Source organism: Tachysurus vachellii, chromosome 12 (genome assembly GCF_030014155.1).
Source record: "Tachysurus vachellii isolate PV-2020 chromosome 12, HZAU_Pvac_v1, whole genome shotgun sequence".
NCBI classification, from domain to species: domain Eukaryota; kingdom Metazoa; phylum Chordata; class Actinopteri; order Siluriformes; family Bagridae; genus Tachysurus; species Tachysurus vachellii.
In genome coordinates, this window is record NC_083471.1 from 4,920,549 (window position 1) to 4,934,426 (window position 13,878).

Consider the following 13,878-nt stretch of genomic DNA (forward strand, 5'->3'; position numbering starts at 1 on the left):
CAGCCTTTTGGAGCCAAATATTTAGATTATGTCCCTCGAACAAGGACCAAAAGCCTCCATGTTGTTGATGGGTGACTGAATTAAAAAGAGTTGAATGTAGAGTCGGCATTTTTCCTTTTAAATGCCGCTTACTGAATAGATGCAATAGACTAGCAGATTTCATGGACATGTGTGTTTGTGTGTGTGTGTGTGTGTGTGTGTGTCCGCGCACATGCATGAGTGGTGTATTTCCTAACTGCTAGAAGACCACAGATTACATTTGGACTCAACTTGGACTTCTTTATCAGTTATAAGAACAGTGTAACTAGCATCGTTTATCTAACAATGATGAGGATAAGTCCGAGCACTATGTCGGAATGTCGTTGAGGAAAAGTGAAAATCAGATTTGTCTGCACCTCTCTGGAGCTGTCTGAGCACAAGGGTGGAGCTCTGACCACATCCAAATGAACCCAGCCTCTGCTGTGTGTTGTCTATAGCAACCTGCCCTAGTTCTCTGTCTGAATGAAGCATACTCGATGACCCCGACTCATGTACAGGATCTATTACAACCAAAAATGCCTCACTGGTCAAAAACAACAACAAAAGTAGTTTTCTAAATGTTAACCATTTAAGACCAAATAAGAAGAAATTGAATGATTTGGTCAAAATACGACCCCATCTAGGGAAAAGGAAGATAATTCACGGTTATACAAATAACCACAAACCTTTAGCTGTCTGTAGCTTTCTATAGTTTACTGTTGTTGTCTATAATTGTCTGTATTTGTCTATAATTGTAGATGTCTGTAGCTGTTTTTGGTGTTTGTAATTGTCTGTAGCTGTCTGTAGCTGTCTGTAGCTGATTATTGGTGTATGTAATTGTCTATAGGTTTGTTTTGAGCGTCAACAGTTTATAGCTGTCTGTAGTTGTCTATAGGAGTCTGTAGTTATCTGTAGGTGTCTATAGCGGTTTGTAGCTGTCTGTAGGTGTCTGTAGGTGTCTATAGCGGTTTGTAGCTGTCTGTAGGTGTCTGTAGGTGTCTATAGCGGTTTGTAGCTGTCTGTAGGTGTCTATAGATGTTTGTAGCTGTCTGTATTTGTCGGTAGGTGTCTGTAGAGGTCTATAGCTGTTTGTAGCTTTCTGAAGGTGTCTATAGATGTTTATAGCTGTCTGTAGGTTTCGATAGATGTTTGTAGCTGTTTGTAGCTGTCTGTAGGTGTCTATAGATGTTTGTAGCTGTCTGTAGGTATCTATAGATGTTTATAGCTGTCTGTAGGTGTCTATAGATGTTTGTAGCTGTCTGTAGGTGTCTATAGATGTTTGTAGCTGTTTGTAGCTGTCTGTAGGTGTCTATAGATGTTTATAGCTGTCCGTAGTTGTCTGTAGGTGTATATAGATGTTTGTAGCTGTCTGTATTTGTCAGTAGGTGTCTATAGAGGTTTATAGCTGTTTGTAGGTGTCTATAGATGTTTATAGCTTTCTGTAGGTGTCTATAGATGTTTATAGCTGTCTGTAGGTGTCTATAGATGTTTGTAGCTGTCTGTATTTGTCGGTAGGTGTCTATAGAGGTTTATAGCTGTTTGTAGCTTTCTGTAGGTGTCTATAGATGTTTATAGCTGTCTTTAGGTGTCTATAGATGTTTGTAGCTGATTATTGGTGTATGTAATTGTCTATAGGTTTTTTTGGGTGTCAACAGTTTATAGCTGTCTGTAGTAGTCTATAGGAGTCTGTAGTTATCTGTAGGTGTCTATAGCTGTTTGTAGCTGTCTGTAGGTGTCTATAGATGTTTATAGCTGTCTGTAGTTGTCTGTAGGTGTCTATAGATGTTTGTAGCTGTCTGTATTTGTCGGTAGGTGTCTATAGAGATTTATAGCTGTTTGTAGCTTTCTGTAGGTGTCTATAGATGTTTATAGCTGTCTGTAGGTGTCTATAGATGTTTATAGCTGTCTGTAGGTGTCTATAGATGTTTATAGCTTTCTGTAGGTGTCTATAGATGTTTATAGCTTTCTGTAGGTGTCTATAGATGTTTATAGCTTTCTGTAGGTGTCTATAGATGTTTATAGCTGTCTGTAGGTGTCTATAGATATTTGTAGCTGTCTGTAGGTGTCTATAGATGTTTATAGCTGTCTGTAGGTGTCTATAGATATTTGTAGCTGTCTGTAGGTGTCTATAGATGTTTGTAGCTGTCTGTAGGTGTCTATAGATGTTTGTAGCTGTCTGTAGGTGTCTATAGATATTTGTAGCTGTCTGTAGGTGTCTATAGATGTTTACAGCTGTCTGTAGGTGTCTATAGATATTTGTAGCTGTCTGTATGTGTCTATAGATCTTTATAGCTGTCTGTAGGTGTCTATAGATGTTTGTAGCTGTCTGTAGGTGTCTATAGATGTTTATAGCTTTCTGTAGGTGTCTATAGATGTTTATAGCTTTCTGTAGGTGTCTATAGATGTTTATAGCTGTCTGTAGGTGTCTATAGATGTTTATAGCTGCCTGTAGGTGTCTGTAGGTGTCTATAGATGTTTGTAGCGGTCTGTATTTGTCGGTAGGTGTCTATAGAGGTTTATAGCTGTTTGTAGCTTTCTGTAGGTGTCTATAGATGTTTTTAGCTGTCTGTAGGTGTCTATAGATGTTTGTAGTTGTCTGTAGGTGTCTATAGATGTTTATAGCTGTCTGTAGGTGTGTATAGATGTTTATAGCTGTCTTTAGGTGTCTATAGAAGTTTATAGCTGTTTGTAGGTGTCTGTAGGTGTCTATAGCTGTTTGTAACTGACTGTAGGTGTCTATAGATGTTTATAGCTGTCTGTAGGTGTCTATAGATGTTTATAGTTGTCTGTAGGTGTCTATAGATGTTTATAGTTGTCTGTAGGTGTCCAAATGTCTGCACTTGTCTGTAATTGTCTGTAGTTTTTTTTAAAGTAACTTATATTTATTAAGTACTATCAGCAGCAGCTTTACTTCTTTACCATTGACACTGGAGACTCCTTCCAAAAAACATCACTGTGTCATCAATTAAATATGTTTTTTAAAAGAATCTTACATGGATCAAAGACCAGTACAAATTCCTTGTGTAGGCTGTAACTATAGAAATGTTAATGCATTGGAGCAGGGTTATAAATGTATTCGAAAAAATAAATCATCACCTTATCAGCAAGATAAATTTCAAAATCAAGTTTGTAGAGAATTCGAGAATAATTTTGATGTCATTTTTTAATGTTCAACCATCCACAAATTTAGTGTATAAATATAATTTGAGAAAAATGGTAGATGGGCCATGCTGGTTTAGTGGTTTTAAACCTTCAGGTTCACTAGTTTCCTTCCACAGTCTAAAGACGTGTTGTAGGCAGATTCTAAATTGTTCGTAGTATGTGAATGTGAGTGTGTATGTGTGTGCTGGTTTGGCACTTTGTTTAGTTTGTCCCCTCACCTCTATCTCGAGTCCCTTGAGATGGACTCCAGGATCCCCATGACCCTCTGTTGGATGGCTGAACGGATGGTTATACAGAAGTTGGATGGATGGTTGAATGGATGTCGGGATGGATGTCGGGATGGATGGCTGGCTGGTTGGATGGATCTCTGGTTGGCTGGAAGGCTGAATTGATCGAAGGCTGAATGGATGAAAGGCTGAATGGATGGAAGGCTTGATGAATGGCTGGCTGGATGGATGGATGGATGGATGGATGGAAGGTCATTTGATAGCTTACACTTCAGTTAGCATTAACGTCATTTTTCCAGTCTAGAATGATCTAAACATCCACATGACCTTGGTTAATAATCACGAGAAAGCTGCATTGCTGTTGCATTCCTTTGCATATTGTACCCTGAGTTACTCCAATCTTTCCGTAACCCAGATCTTTTAGTGGTTGCCGTTACAGTGTGCACTGATAACTCATGCATAAAATGAATAATTAAAAGTCCTGTGTAAAACGCAGTCTGCTTGTGAATGCTGGTATTTTGTTTGAAGGCTGTAGTTATGGAGTTTGGCCCAGTCTCATTAAGAGGCCTTAGCTAAAGGAGACCTTGACCTATTTTTATTAAGGCACACTTTCTGTTACATTCTGTTATAGGCCTGAAAGGAGGAAACAATGTCCAGCATTTTCTGTGGACATGTGAAAACTCTGACAAAATTAGTCCAGGTATTATGAAAGAGAAGTATGGCATTTTAGATAGATGGCAAGCTTGTGTGAAGTGTCGTCGCTTCTCAGTTTTTACGACTCAGATAAAAAATAATTTTATTGGGTTTGTCATTTTAACGCAAATATTGTGTCATTTTAATACTTTGTTTCTTAGATAGATAGATAGATAGATAGATAGATAGATAGATAGATAGATAGATAGATAGATAGATAGATAGATAGATAATTTTTTAAAACACACTTTTTACAATTAGAAATAATATCTTAAATGATCTAACTCAAAGTATGCAGAACTCAAATTCTGCATGCAGTTTCTTGAAGTTAACACCCACACTGTGTGAGCTGTTTCTAGAACATGGCAGGAACATTCACCCAACGCTTTAGTAATTATCTTTCTTTTGGTCATGAGTCATGTTTTCTCATTTTCTACCACTGTATCTGTTCTCTGAAATCCTGCCAACGTGTGCTGCATAAGCAGTGGCGGAGTTCTTGGGAGTTCTTTGTCTCAGTTTGGTGATGTCATGATGAAATGTCCCCAGGGGAACCTGCATCCTCTTGCTGGACATCCTGAAGTCTATATGTTTATCTTCCAGTGGCGCCATGGCTGCTCTGCTTCTGGTCACTTTAGAGTTACAGCTGGGGGTAATCACTCGAAACCAGATGCTCCGTTTCAGGAAACGAGAGCCTCTTTATCTTCTTAAAAAATAGAAGAGAATCAGGAGGGTTAATCTTCAACAAAAAAACAAACATCAGGGAAAGGGAATGGGAAGGAGAATGTAGAGTAAAGATGATAAACCAAGAAGGGTCTGTTACTGTATGGATCTATATGGATATCCCTTTAAATACCTTTGGGTATACGATACACCAGACACCCATAACATTTAAACCACCTGCCGAAATTTTGTAGGTTCCCCTTGTGCTGCCAGAACCTTCAAATCTTCAAATCATGAACCTTCAAATCATGGACTCCTCAAGCCCTCTAAAAGGTGTGTTGTGGTATCTGGTACCAAGAGGTTTGCACAAATCCTGTAAGTTGTGAGTTGAGGCCTCCATGATTTGCCCTGCACATCTTACAGACACTCGGATGGATTGAAATCTGTGGAAATTGGAGGCCAACTCAAAACCTTTAACTCTTTGTCATGTTCCTCAAACCATTTCTAAACCATGTTTTGTAGACAATCTAACCATCACGAACTTGTGCTTGTGTAAATCGCTCAGATCTTTTTCTGCTTCCAACACTTCGTCTTTGAGAACTGACTGTTCACTTGCTACCTAATATGGTATGTCCCGCCCCTAGACAGGTACTTTTGTAACAAGATTTTATTCACGTCAATTTTAACATTCTGGCTGATCAGATTATATTACCTGAGATTTTCTCTTGCCTTTTTTGAACGGACCATTTGTCTGAGATTTGTTTGCTTGTATTGTTCGCTAGTCCTGGGAACAAAAGTCCATTTTGTTTGATGCTTTTTATATTCTTTTCAGCAACTTGTTTGAATAGTGTGCATACATAACTTTCAAAGGCTAGTGTAAAAAAATAAATAAATAAATGACTTCCTTGAACGTTTCCCTTGAGCGTACCCTTAATGCAACCATTCCACAATTCATTAACTTTTTTATTCATGGTGTCACACTATAGTCAGTACCTTTTTATTGGCGTTAGAGTTTGACCGGAATAGGCAAGAATATAACTTGTCAATCTTTAAACTCGCTGTGGTTAGGTATTGAAGTACCTGGCTTGCTCATGTCAGCAAAAATCAAAGGTGCTGAACTGACCTGTCCATGACGTTCCCAGAAGAACAAGACATTAGTTATTCTTATTGTGCTACAAATAAAAGGTCTGTTTCTTTAAAGAGTCTAAAAGTTGTAAAAAAAAAAAAAAAAAAAATCCAAAAAATCTCTGGTGTGACTCACTCCGTACCTCAGGACGGGTTCTCCCCCATGCTCAGGTGTGGCTGAAAGTTGTATTTCCCTTGTAATGGTTTTCACAATGGTAAGGTGTGCTGCCTTGTAAAAGAAATCTGACTCGACGGTTTAACGAGTAAAACAAAGGTGTTGGTTTTTTTAATATATATATATATATTTCTTCTTAGTAGCAAGTAGTCATCTGGGATGACAGCATTCTTTTAAACTGGGTGCTCGGAACCACAGGCTCCACCAGATTCCTCAGGTTACGCCTCAGCTGATCAGGACAGGAGCTGTTGAAGGATAACTCTACTCTGTTGGCATTTTTTCTGATGTGTCACACAGCTGGGAAGAAGTGTACATTAGCCAGATGTTTGCAAAACTGGTTCTGCAGAGTAATGCTATAACACAGAACTGAATATCACTCATCAGGGTTAGAGGAATCAGAAATAAATTAGCTAGCTCATGTTAGCTAGCTAATACCATGCATGATCTCATGGTTTGGTAGAATCTATTAAAACCTGGCTATTTTTAGCTAACATAATACAGTGTAGCAGGCTACCTGCTTATTAGTCATTTTCTAAGAAAGTTTCTGAGGTAAAATATTTGCTTCTTTGGAAAAATGCCATCAAGTTGTTATGGTTGTGGAGTTTTTTCCTTTAACATTTACATTCAGCATAAAAGACATGATTTATGATGATTCGAGCTTAACCGCTATGTTAGTTAGCATATATAACAGCTTTATGCTGCGTTTTTTTTTTTGTTTAGCTTAATACCTGCCTGTGTTCCGCATTCTGAGTAAAATTTGATGTAAAACTAGTTGAAATTTGATGTTGAAATTGTGTGCGCTATTGCTACAGCATTGATTTTATTTATTTATTCATTTATATATTATTTTTTTTTCAGATTTTAAAATGGCCATTAAAACGATCTTTTGGCTGGATTGTTTTGTCAATTCTGTGAAATCACCTTCATCCTCAGTATCAGTAAAACCCATTTCTGCAATTTGCTTGTTCTGCATTTTCCTTTCATGTTGTAGAACACTAACTTATGTTAAACAAGTGCTCTATTTTTCTCTACCATGCACTGTGAGATCATGTAGCTTCCAGCTCTTCTTGTGTCCTTTGTTACATTTGCCTTTGGTCCTATTGTCAAGATGACATACCGCCACCTTTTGTGTTCAGCCAACACAATCCCTGGTCACGTGAACGTCTCATCCAGTACAAAGTCTGCAGTCATGTGACCATCCCAGCCTACGCAAAGTGTTCGGTCATGTGACGGCTTACCGCGACAGTGAGTCCACAGTGATCTGCTGTAACAATCCGTGATTGTGTGGAGAGGAGTGGGCCCAAAGCGACATAACTAACTGGGATCTTTCTGATGTCTGTCTTCTTCTTCTTAAGGCTTTTATGATGGACTGTAGATGTCCCCAGGCTCGGAATCCTTATATTCTGCAGCAGTGTGCTTTAAAGCAAATAAATCTTATTTAGTGTCCGATAGTAGTATGTTTACATTGGATGCTGATGAGCAACCTGTTCAGAAGAATCAGGAATTCCATTGCCAGTTTCTAGTCACTAGTTAGTTGGTAGAACATCACATATTATCTAGCTTTCTGGCTTGGATAAGAGCAAACATACCATCCATCAAAGCTTTTCAAATCTTTTTCTTTTTTCAAATCTCAACCTCACGGTATCTTTTGAATTCTTACAAATATTTCTTTGATACTTTATTTGCTGTGTTTTTCGAGCCCTGAGGTTCTGCAGTACGCTTTATCACTTGCAACACAACCGACCTGTTACGCTTAAAATCTTACCTTATAATCAGCTGTATTCACTTCACATTTGTTATGGCACCTATATGATTATATGGCCATGCTGAGTGACTGTGTGTTAATGTAGCCCCGAACTTCTTGCAGGTAGCTGAAAGCTGGATTTGTTTACCATGTTGTACCGATGTGCTTGAGGATCTCCGGAGCATTTTCATTTGCATTTACTCTCTTTACAGACACACATCCCCATATATGGTGCCTTCCATATTATTCATATACATATATATAATATGAGAGAGAGAAATATTATATATATATATATATATATATATATATATATATATATATATATATATATATATATATATATATATAATGTGTGTGTGTGTGTGTGTGTGTGTGTGTGTCTCCAAATATATATATAAAATTGTGTTGTGTTTGTAACTGTATAATTGTACTAACAGTATATTTCAGTCAGTGAGGGACAATACAATACAAAACAATCCAAGCACAGAGCCGAGCAGTGAATGGTTAAGGACTTCGCATTTGCAGTATGTGATGTAGAATAAATAATTTGCATTGAGAACAAAACCAACACATCCTGGGAAAGTGGTGCAAAGTGTCAATACAAATACAATACAAATCGTTTTCAACCAGGGAAACCACTGTGGTTCTTTTTTCCATAATAATAAATGAATAATAAATGAATTATTTGAGATGACCATCCCGTAGAGAGGAATTTGAATGATGGCGTGTAATGAAATTAAATAAAATTAACTTTATATTTATTTGATTAATGTTAATCTTTTTTCATGAACAGTGCTAATAAATCTGAAATTAACTAATAAAGCTTTGTTATTATTAGCTTTAGATTAGATGGAATGTCTGCAATACAATTGTTGCAAAATAGCCGTTGTTATAAAAAACATTTTAATATTAGAGCGAGTTTTTTAATAATCCGAATACGATATATAGATATATGTATTGTATCTGCTATATTTGTAGCAGAAACTACAATCAGGTGTTTAAAGCAGATTAAATCAACAACTTAATTGTAGCATTAGCTGTTAGCATTGTTGTAGCTTAGCCGTTTGCATTAACAGTGAGACAGTACCCCTAATGTGATCTCAGAGGTGACTGAAGGTCATGTATTTTCAAGCGTTAACATTCAGCATGTCAAATTGTTACACTGGTAAGTGACGTGCAGCAGTATAGCAGATCTCATGAGTTTGTTTCGGACAACAGCGGCTTGTTTGTATATTAAACATCCCCGTGCTCAGAGCTGTATTCAGGTCAAGGGTTGTTGCTAGGACTGGTCCAAATGAGTCTGGGCTTTTTTTTTCTACCCCTTTCCGGGGTAAAACCGCCAACTCGAGGGATTTCCTCAGTCCTTGGCTGCTCTTGTGTCACATGTTTGTTTTCATGTAGTCTGTCAATGCAGGCTAAGCAAACAGCTAGCAGGCACACCCTGTTTGGAAAGGCATTTTCTCTCAGTAACATTTTCCAACCCGCTTTAAAGAAGAACCTAATGCTGGAGCAACAAAGAACAATGGTCTAGATGATCATTACAGTTGTGTATGCTAACGATAAATCGTTCAAAACAGCACTATAGGTAGCATTTATTCTTTGCACTTTATAACTATACTTTAGATCACTACACTTACAAATCCTTTCATTATGACATTAGCGTGAATTATGACATTATGGCATTAGCGTTCTTCCCACAGCTTTCACTTAACCATGTTACCTGAACAAATTTACCTCAGGAAATTCAAAAACTCATGTCACACATTCAACTGGATTCCTTTTTAATTTAAGTTCTATAATATTGAACAACCCTGCTTCTCAAATGACTAAAAATAGATCACAAAAAATTCTTAATTTCATTGATAAAAAAAACTTACTTTAAGTAAATCATTAGTATGCTCTTACTGTAAGATCCTCATGCCGTTAGCATAGATGCTAGTTATAGGAACATCTAGCTATAGCAAGGAAATTTTGTAAAATGTTTGATTTTATTGTCTGAAGTGATGTTAACATTTTTACATTGTGAAATACACGATTTATCAGCTTTTTTTTTCTGAGAAAAGTTTTTTAAAAAGGTTATAAGGGCTAAAGTACATTTTATATTAACAATTTTATTCTTTAAAACATGAATCAATTTCTTCCATTTGAAGCGCTGACTATAAATTTAAGAAAGTCAGTATTTATTACAAATTTTTATTTGTAAAGTATTAACCAGGATATTTCCCTTTTCATTTATTTATTATATTTTATTCATTTCATCGAATCTCGAATTCTGTTCATGCTGCGATGACTTCAGTTATGCTCCAAATTCCTTCCTTAAGACTCTCATTGTTTGCTAAATGGATAAGGAAATACACCTTTGTGCTAATGGGTTGTTATTAAAGCTGCGTTTAACACAATTACTGATCTGTAAATACTTTGTTTATTCTCCACTCATCTTCCAGCTTTTCTTTTGTACAGTACATGCCAGTTAACATTTATTTATACTGTATTAATGAATTAAATGGAATGAAGACAGAAGGAACGCTGGATAAATAGCCATCAGGCTAATATCAGCTCAGAGCAAATCATTCAGTGTTGCTACGGTTTACACTGGAATCATTTTAGAGAAACTCACAACATCTTACGCCTTCAAATGGAAAATTCAAAGACATTATTAAAAACGAATAGATAATGTGCTCTGTTTTTTTATTTTAAGAAAACTTGATAGAAATCTGCTTAATTCTAGAAGGATTCCTGCAGGATTAGACAGTAGAGTTACATACTGTACAGTGCTTCTCCCTCTATCTAGTAATGTAGATGTATACTTCTGAACTTTATATCTAAGCAAATGCCAAATCTCCAGGATGTTTTGTTTTACTGCCTATAAAACTGGTTCGCTAGTTGGATCACCCACTGATAAACGTTATTACTATGGCAACCAGTAGTAGGAACGCCCACTGCCGACTTCACGGTAACGTGACTGATGACTTGAGTCAGCGTAAAAACAGTGCTGGCATTTCTACAGCTTTGTAAAGTAATCACTTCAGATTTAGGCCATGCCCACGTCAGAGGTAAAAGTGTATATCTTTCTTATCCAATAAACCTCTACTGCTCCTGATGCTATGGTTATAGATTTGAAAAGTTGGATAGTACAGCTATTAGGTGTCAGATAACGACCTCCATCAAAGCGAATGACTCAAGGTCTTGTCCTACTATCTAGTGTCAAAGTATGTGGTCAACTGTATTACGTTGGCAAAATGTCACAGAAAGGCAGGTAGTGTGTCTCGGCTTTTATTCTTTTATGTAGTCTGTGTGGGTGGATGGGGTTGGATTACTTTGCTTTCTGTGTGTGTGTGTGTGTGTGTGTGTGTGTGTGTGTGTGTGTGTGTGTGTGTGTGTGTGCGCCTGCGTGCGTGTGTGTGCCTTTTTCAATTCCACTTAAATTTCCCTCAGACTTAAAGAACAGCATTAAAGGAAAAAAAAAATGATGATGAACATTAGCCTTATGCTAATGTTCATTTGTCTTAAAACCCACCCAGGCTAATACATCAGCTGCCCAAATTCCTGATTGTCATACAATAACTTTCTCTTTCTTTCATTTAACTCAGTTAGCCTTGTTAAAACTTTTCTGTAGTCTCTTCACACAACTCTGTATGATTTGTGACTAGCCAGATGAAGCTAGCTAAAAACAATATGCTATGCTATGTCTTTTTACACCACTTATATTTTAGACTTTTTGAACTTAAATAGATTTAGGAATTATGTGACAGACTTTTGGTCTTTTTTTTTTAAGGAAACGTGTCTATGTTTTGGTGTATAAAGGCATCCAATTTGAAGAGCTAGTGAGTTAGCGTGTTATTTAGCACGCTGAGGATTTTTCCTGTTAGATAAAAGACACAACAGTGTGTTATGATGCATGTTGTTAGCTTGTGATCTTGTACGCTTGTAAAGTTGTGAATTCATATACAAGTCTTTACATAAGATGGATTTGTTTCCCGTATTAGCCTTTAGGCTTTCGCTAGCTAGGTGCTAAGGTACTGTACAGTATGTGTGACAGGTGCTTCTTCATAGTGAAGGCAAGATATGGAGGCTGTAACTAGCATGTGCTGAGTTCTCATTCCTCATGACCTGCTTTCCTGTTGTTCCTTATACGTGTGAGTGCAAATGTTTTGGCGCCCCAAAGTTTTTTATAGCACTTCATTACATAATACTCACATTATTCACTGCATGCTTTATTTTTATTTATTTTTTAACATTATTCTTTTTTTTTTAAATGGTCAAAAAATATATTTTATTCAGTATGTCATGCCTGGAACAAATTCTTTTTTTTTTATCGGAAATCCTTACAGACTTTCACAACGACTGCAAAGCCGTAATTTCATAATTACAGCCATGACTTGCCATCGAGGTCAGTTTGATAAGAGACCTTGTCACGTATCACCATAGTGTTGGAGAGATGATGGCTTATTGCCACGTCATATTTCATGTGTTGGTAAAGATTTCCTGCTTTTTTGTGATTCACTGGAGTATTTTTTTCCTTTTCTTTTCTTTTTAGTGGAACTAGGACATGTTGATGAAAAATCTTTAGATTTAAGAATTAAATCTTTAAAACTTAAGCTTGCTGGTGTTTTTAAAAAGTGGTCTTCTTCTGAAGACCGTAAAATCAACGGATTCCACTCGGGAAATGGGGAATAAGTTCCGCTCATTTGAATGGGAATTATCATACTGACAGACACGCACACATAAAGACAACAACAACAAAAATTCTATTTGCATAGATCTTTACATTTATGATAAGTTACCTCTTAACTTTAAAAACTTGTCATTCTAACATTGGCTGGGACGAACCACAGACGAACCATACACCTCATTTAAATCCCGACACAAAAGCAGCTTGTCGTCAACTGGATTGCGTTGGAACTGATTTGTGTATGTAAATAATCACAATCCTGTCATTGAGCGCACAGATTTTCTAGACATTGTTAACCCTGACTTATATATGACCAGACTGACATGTATATTTATATAAAGTTAAGGAAAATCACATAACAAATCTAATACTCAGTATTGTATGATATCACTCACATATTGTATATTTATCACAATATTGTGTTACATGAAGGATATCAAAGCAGAGATAATGTGAAAGTAAAATAGTCCAGATTAAAGTAAAAAAAAAAAAAGCCCTTGAAGCTAAACACATTTCAGTGTGTAACCGGAGTCTGCTGGTGTGTTTCGCCTGATAGGCATTGAGTGTGTGTGTGTGTGTGTGTGTGTGAGAGAGAGAGTGTGTGTTAAAGCTGTTTTGAAGAAGACTCGTCTGGTTTTCTGTTGCTCCGAGGAGAGAATGTGCTGATTGTCACACATGGCAAGTGATTTGAGCAAGCCTGAGTCGAATAATTAATAGTTTCGACACTGAGAGTCTAATTCAGGCTGGAATCTGGGATCTGGCCAGGGCTGAGGCCTGTTGTGTCTTTGTGTATGGAGAGCAGAAAGGGACAAATTTAAGACTCAAGTGAAAGAGACCAAATTTTCAGCTTGTAGCTGTAATTAAACACGATTATCGGTTATACCACAGTGCTGTTGAATTCACAGAAAGATCCGTGTTCGGTCAGAAAGCGATCAGATCTGGAGCATTCGTAGGACGTGTGCGCCACAAGAAGCCTAAAGAAGCATGTCAAAATTTCTAGGGGGGTCTGAAGGCATGTTCTCCTATAGAAGAAATGTTTTAAAAAACACCAAAGCGTTGAGTTCTGGTGACTTTGGGAGTCTCACTTACTTTACTTAATGATTTATTTAAATCATTTACTTTAATGATTTATTTATTTACTGATCTATCTGTCTGTCTGTCTTTCTGTCTGTGTGCAGGATATTATCAGCCTTCATGCTTTAAATAAGTGATAATGTTAATCAGTAAATGATAACGTTCGTCATACGACTTCTATAGTAACTCAACTTACATTGGATTAAGGTCTGTAGTTAAAGCAAAGATTTTGACTGGATATTTATGTTTTTTTTTTATTATTATTATTATTTTTTTTATTTAGATTTATTTTTTTTTTACATGATTATATGGCTTCCTGAATTCA

General features: G+C 36.8%; 1 protein-coding gene across 3 annotated transcripts in view; it reads left to right on the forward strand.

Moving 5' to 3' along the window:
* myo6a (myosin VIa) overlaps positions 1-13,878 on the forward strand; it is a 90,458-nt gene that overhangs the window by 3,952 nt on the left and 72,628 nt on the right. The window lies entirely within an intron of this gene.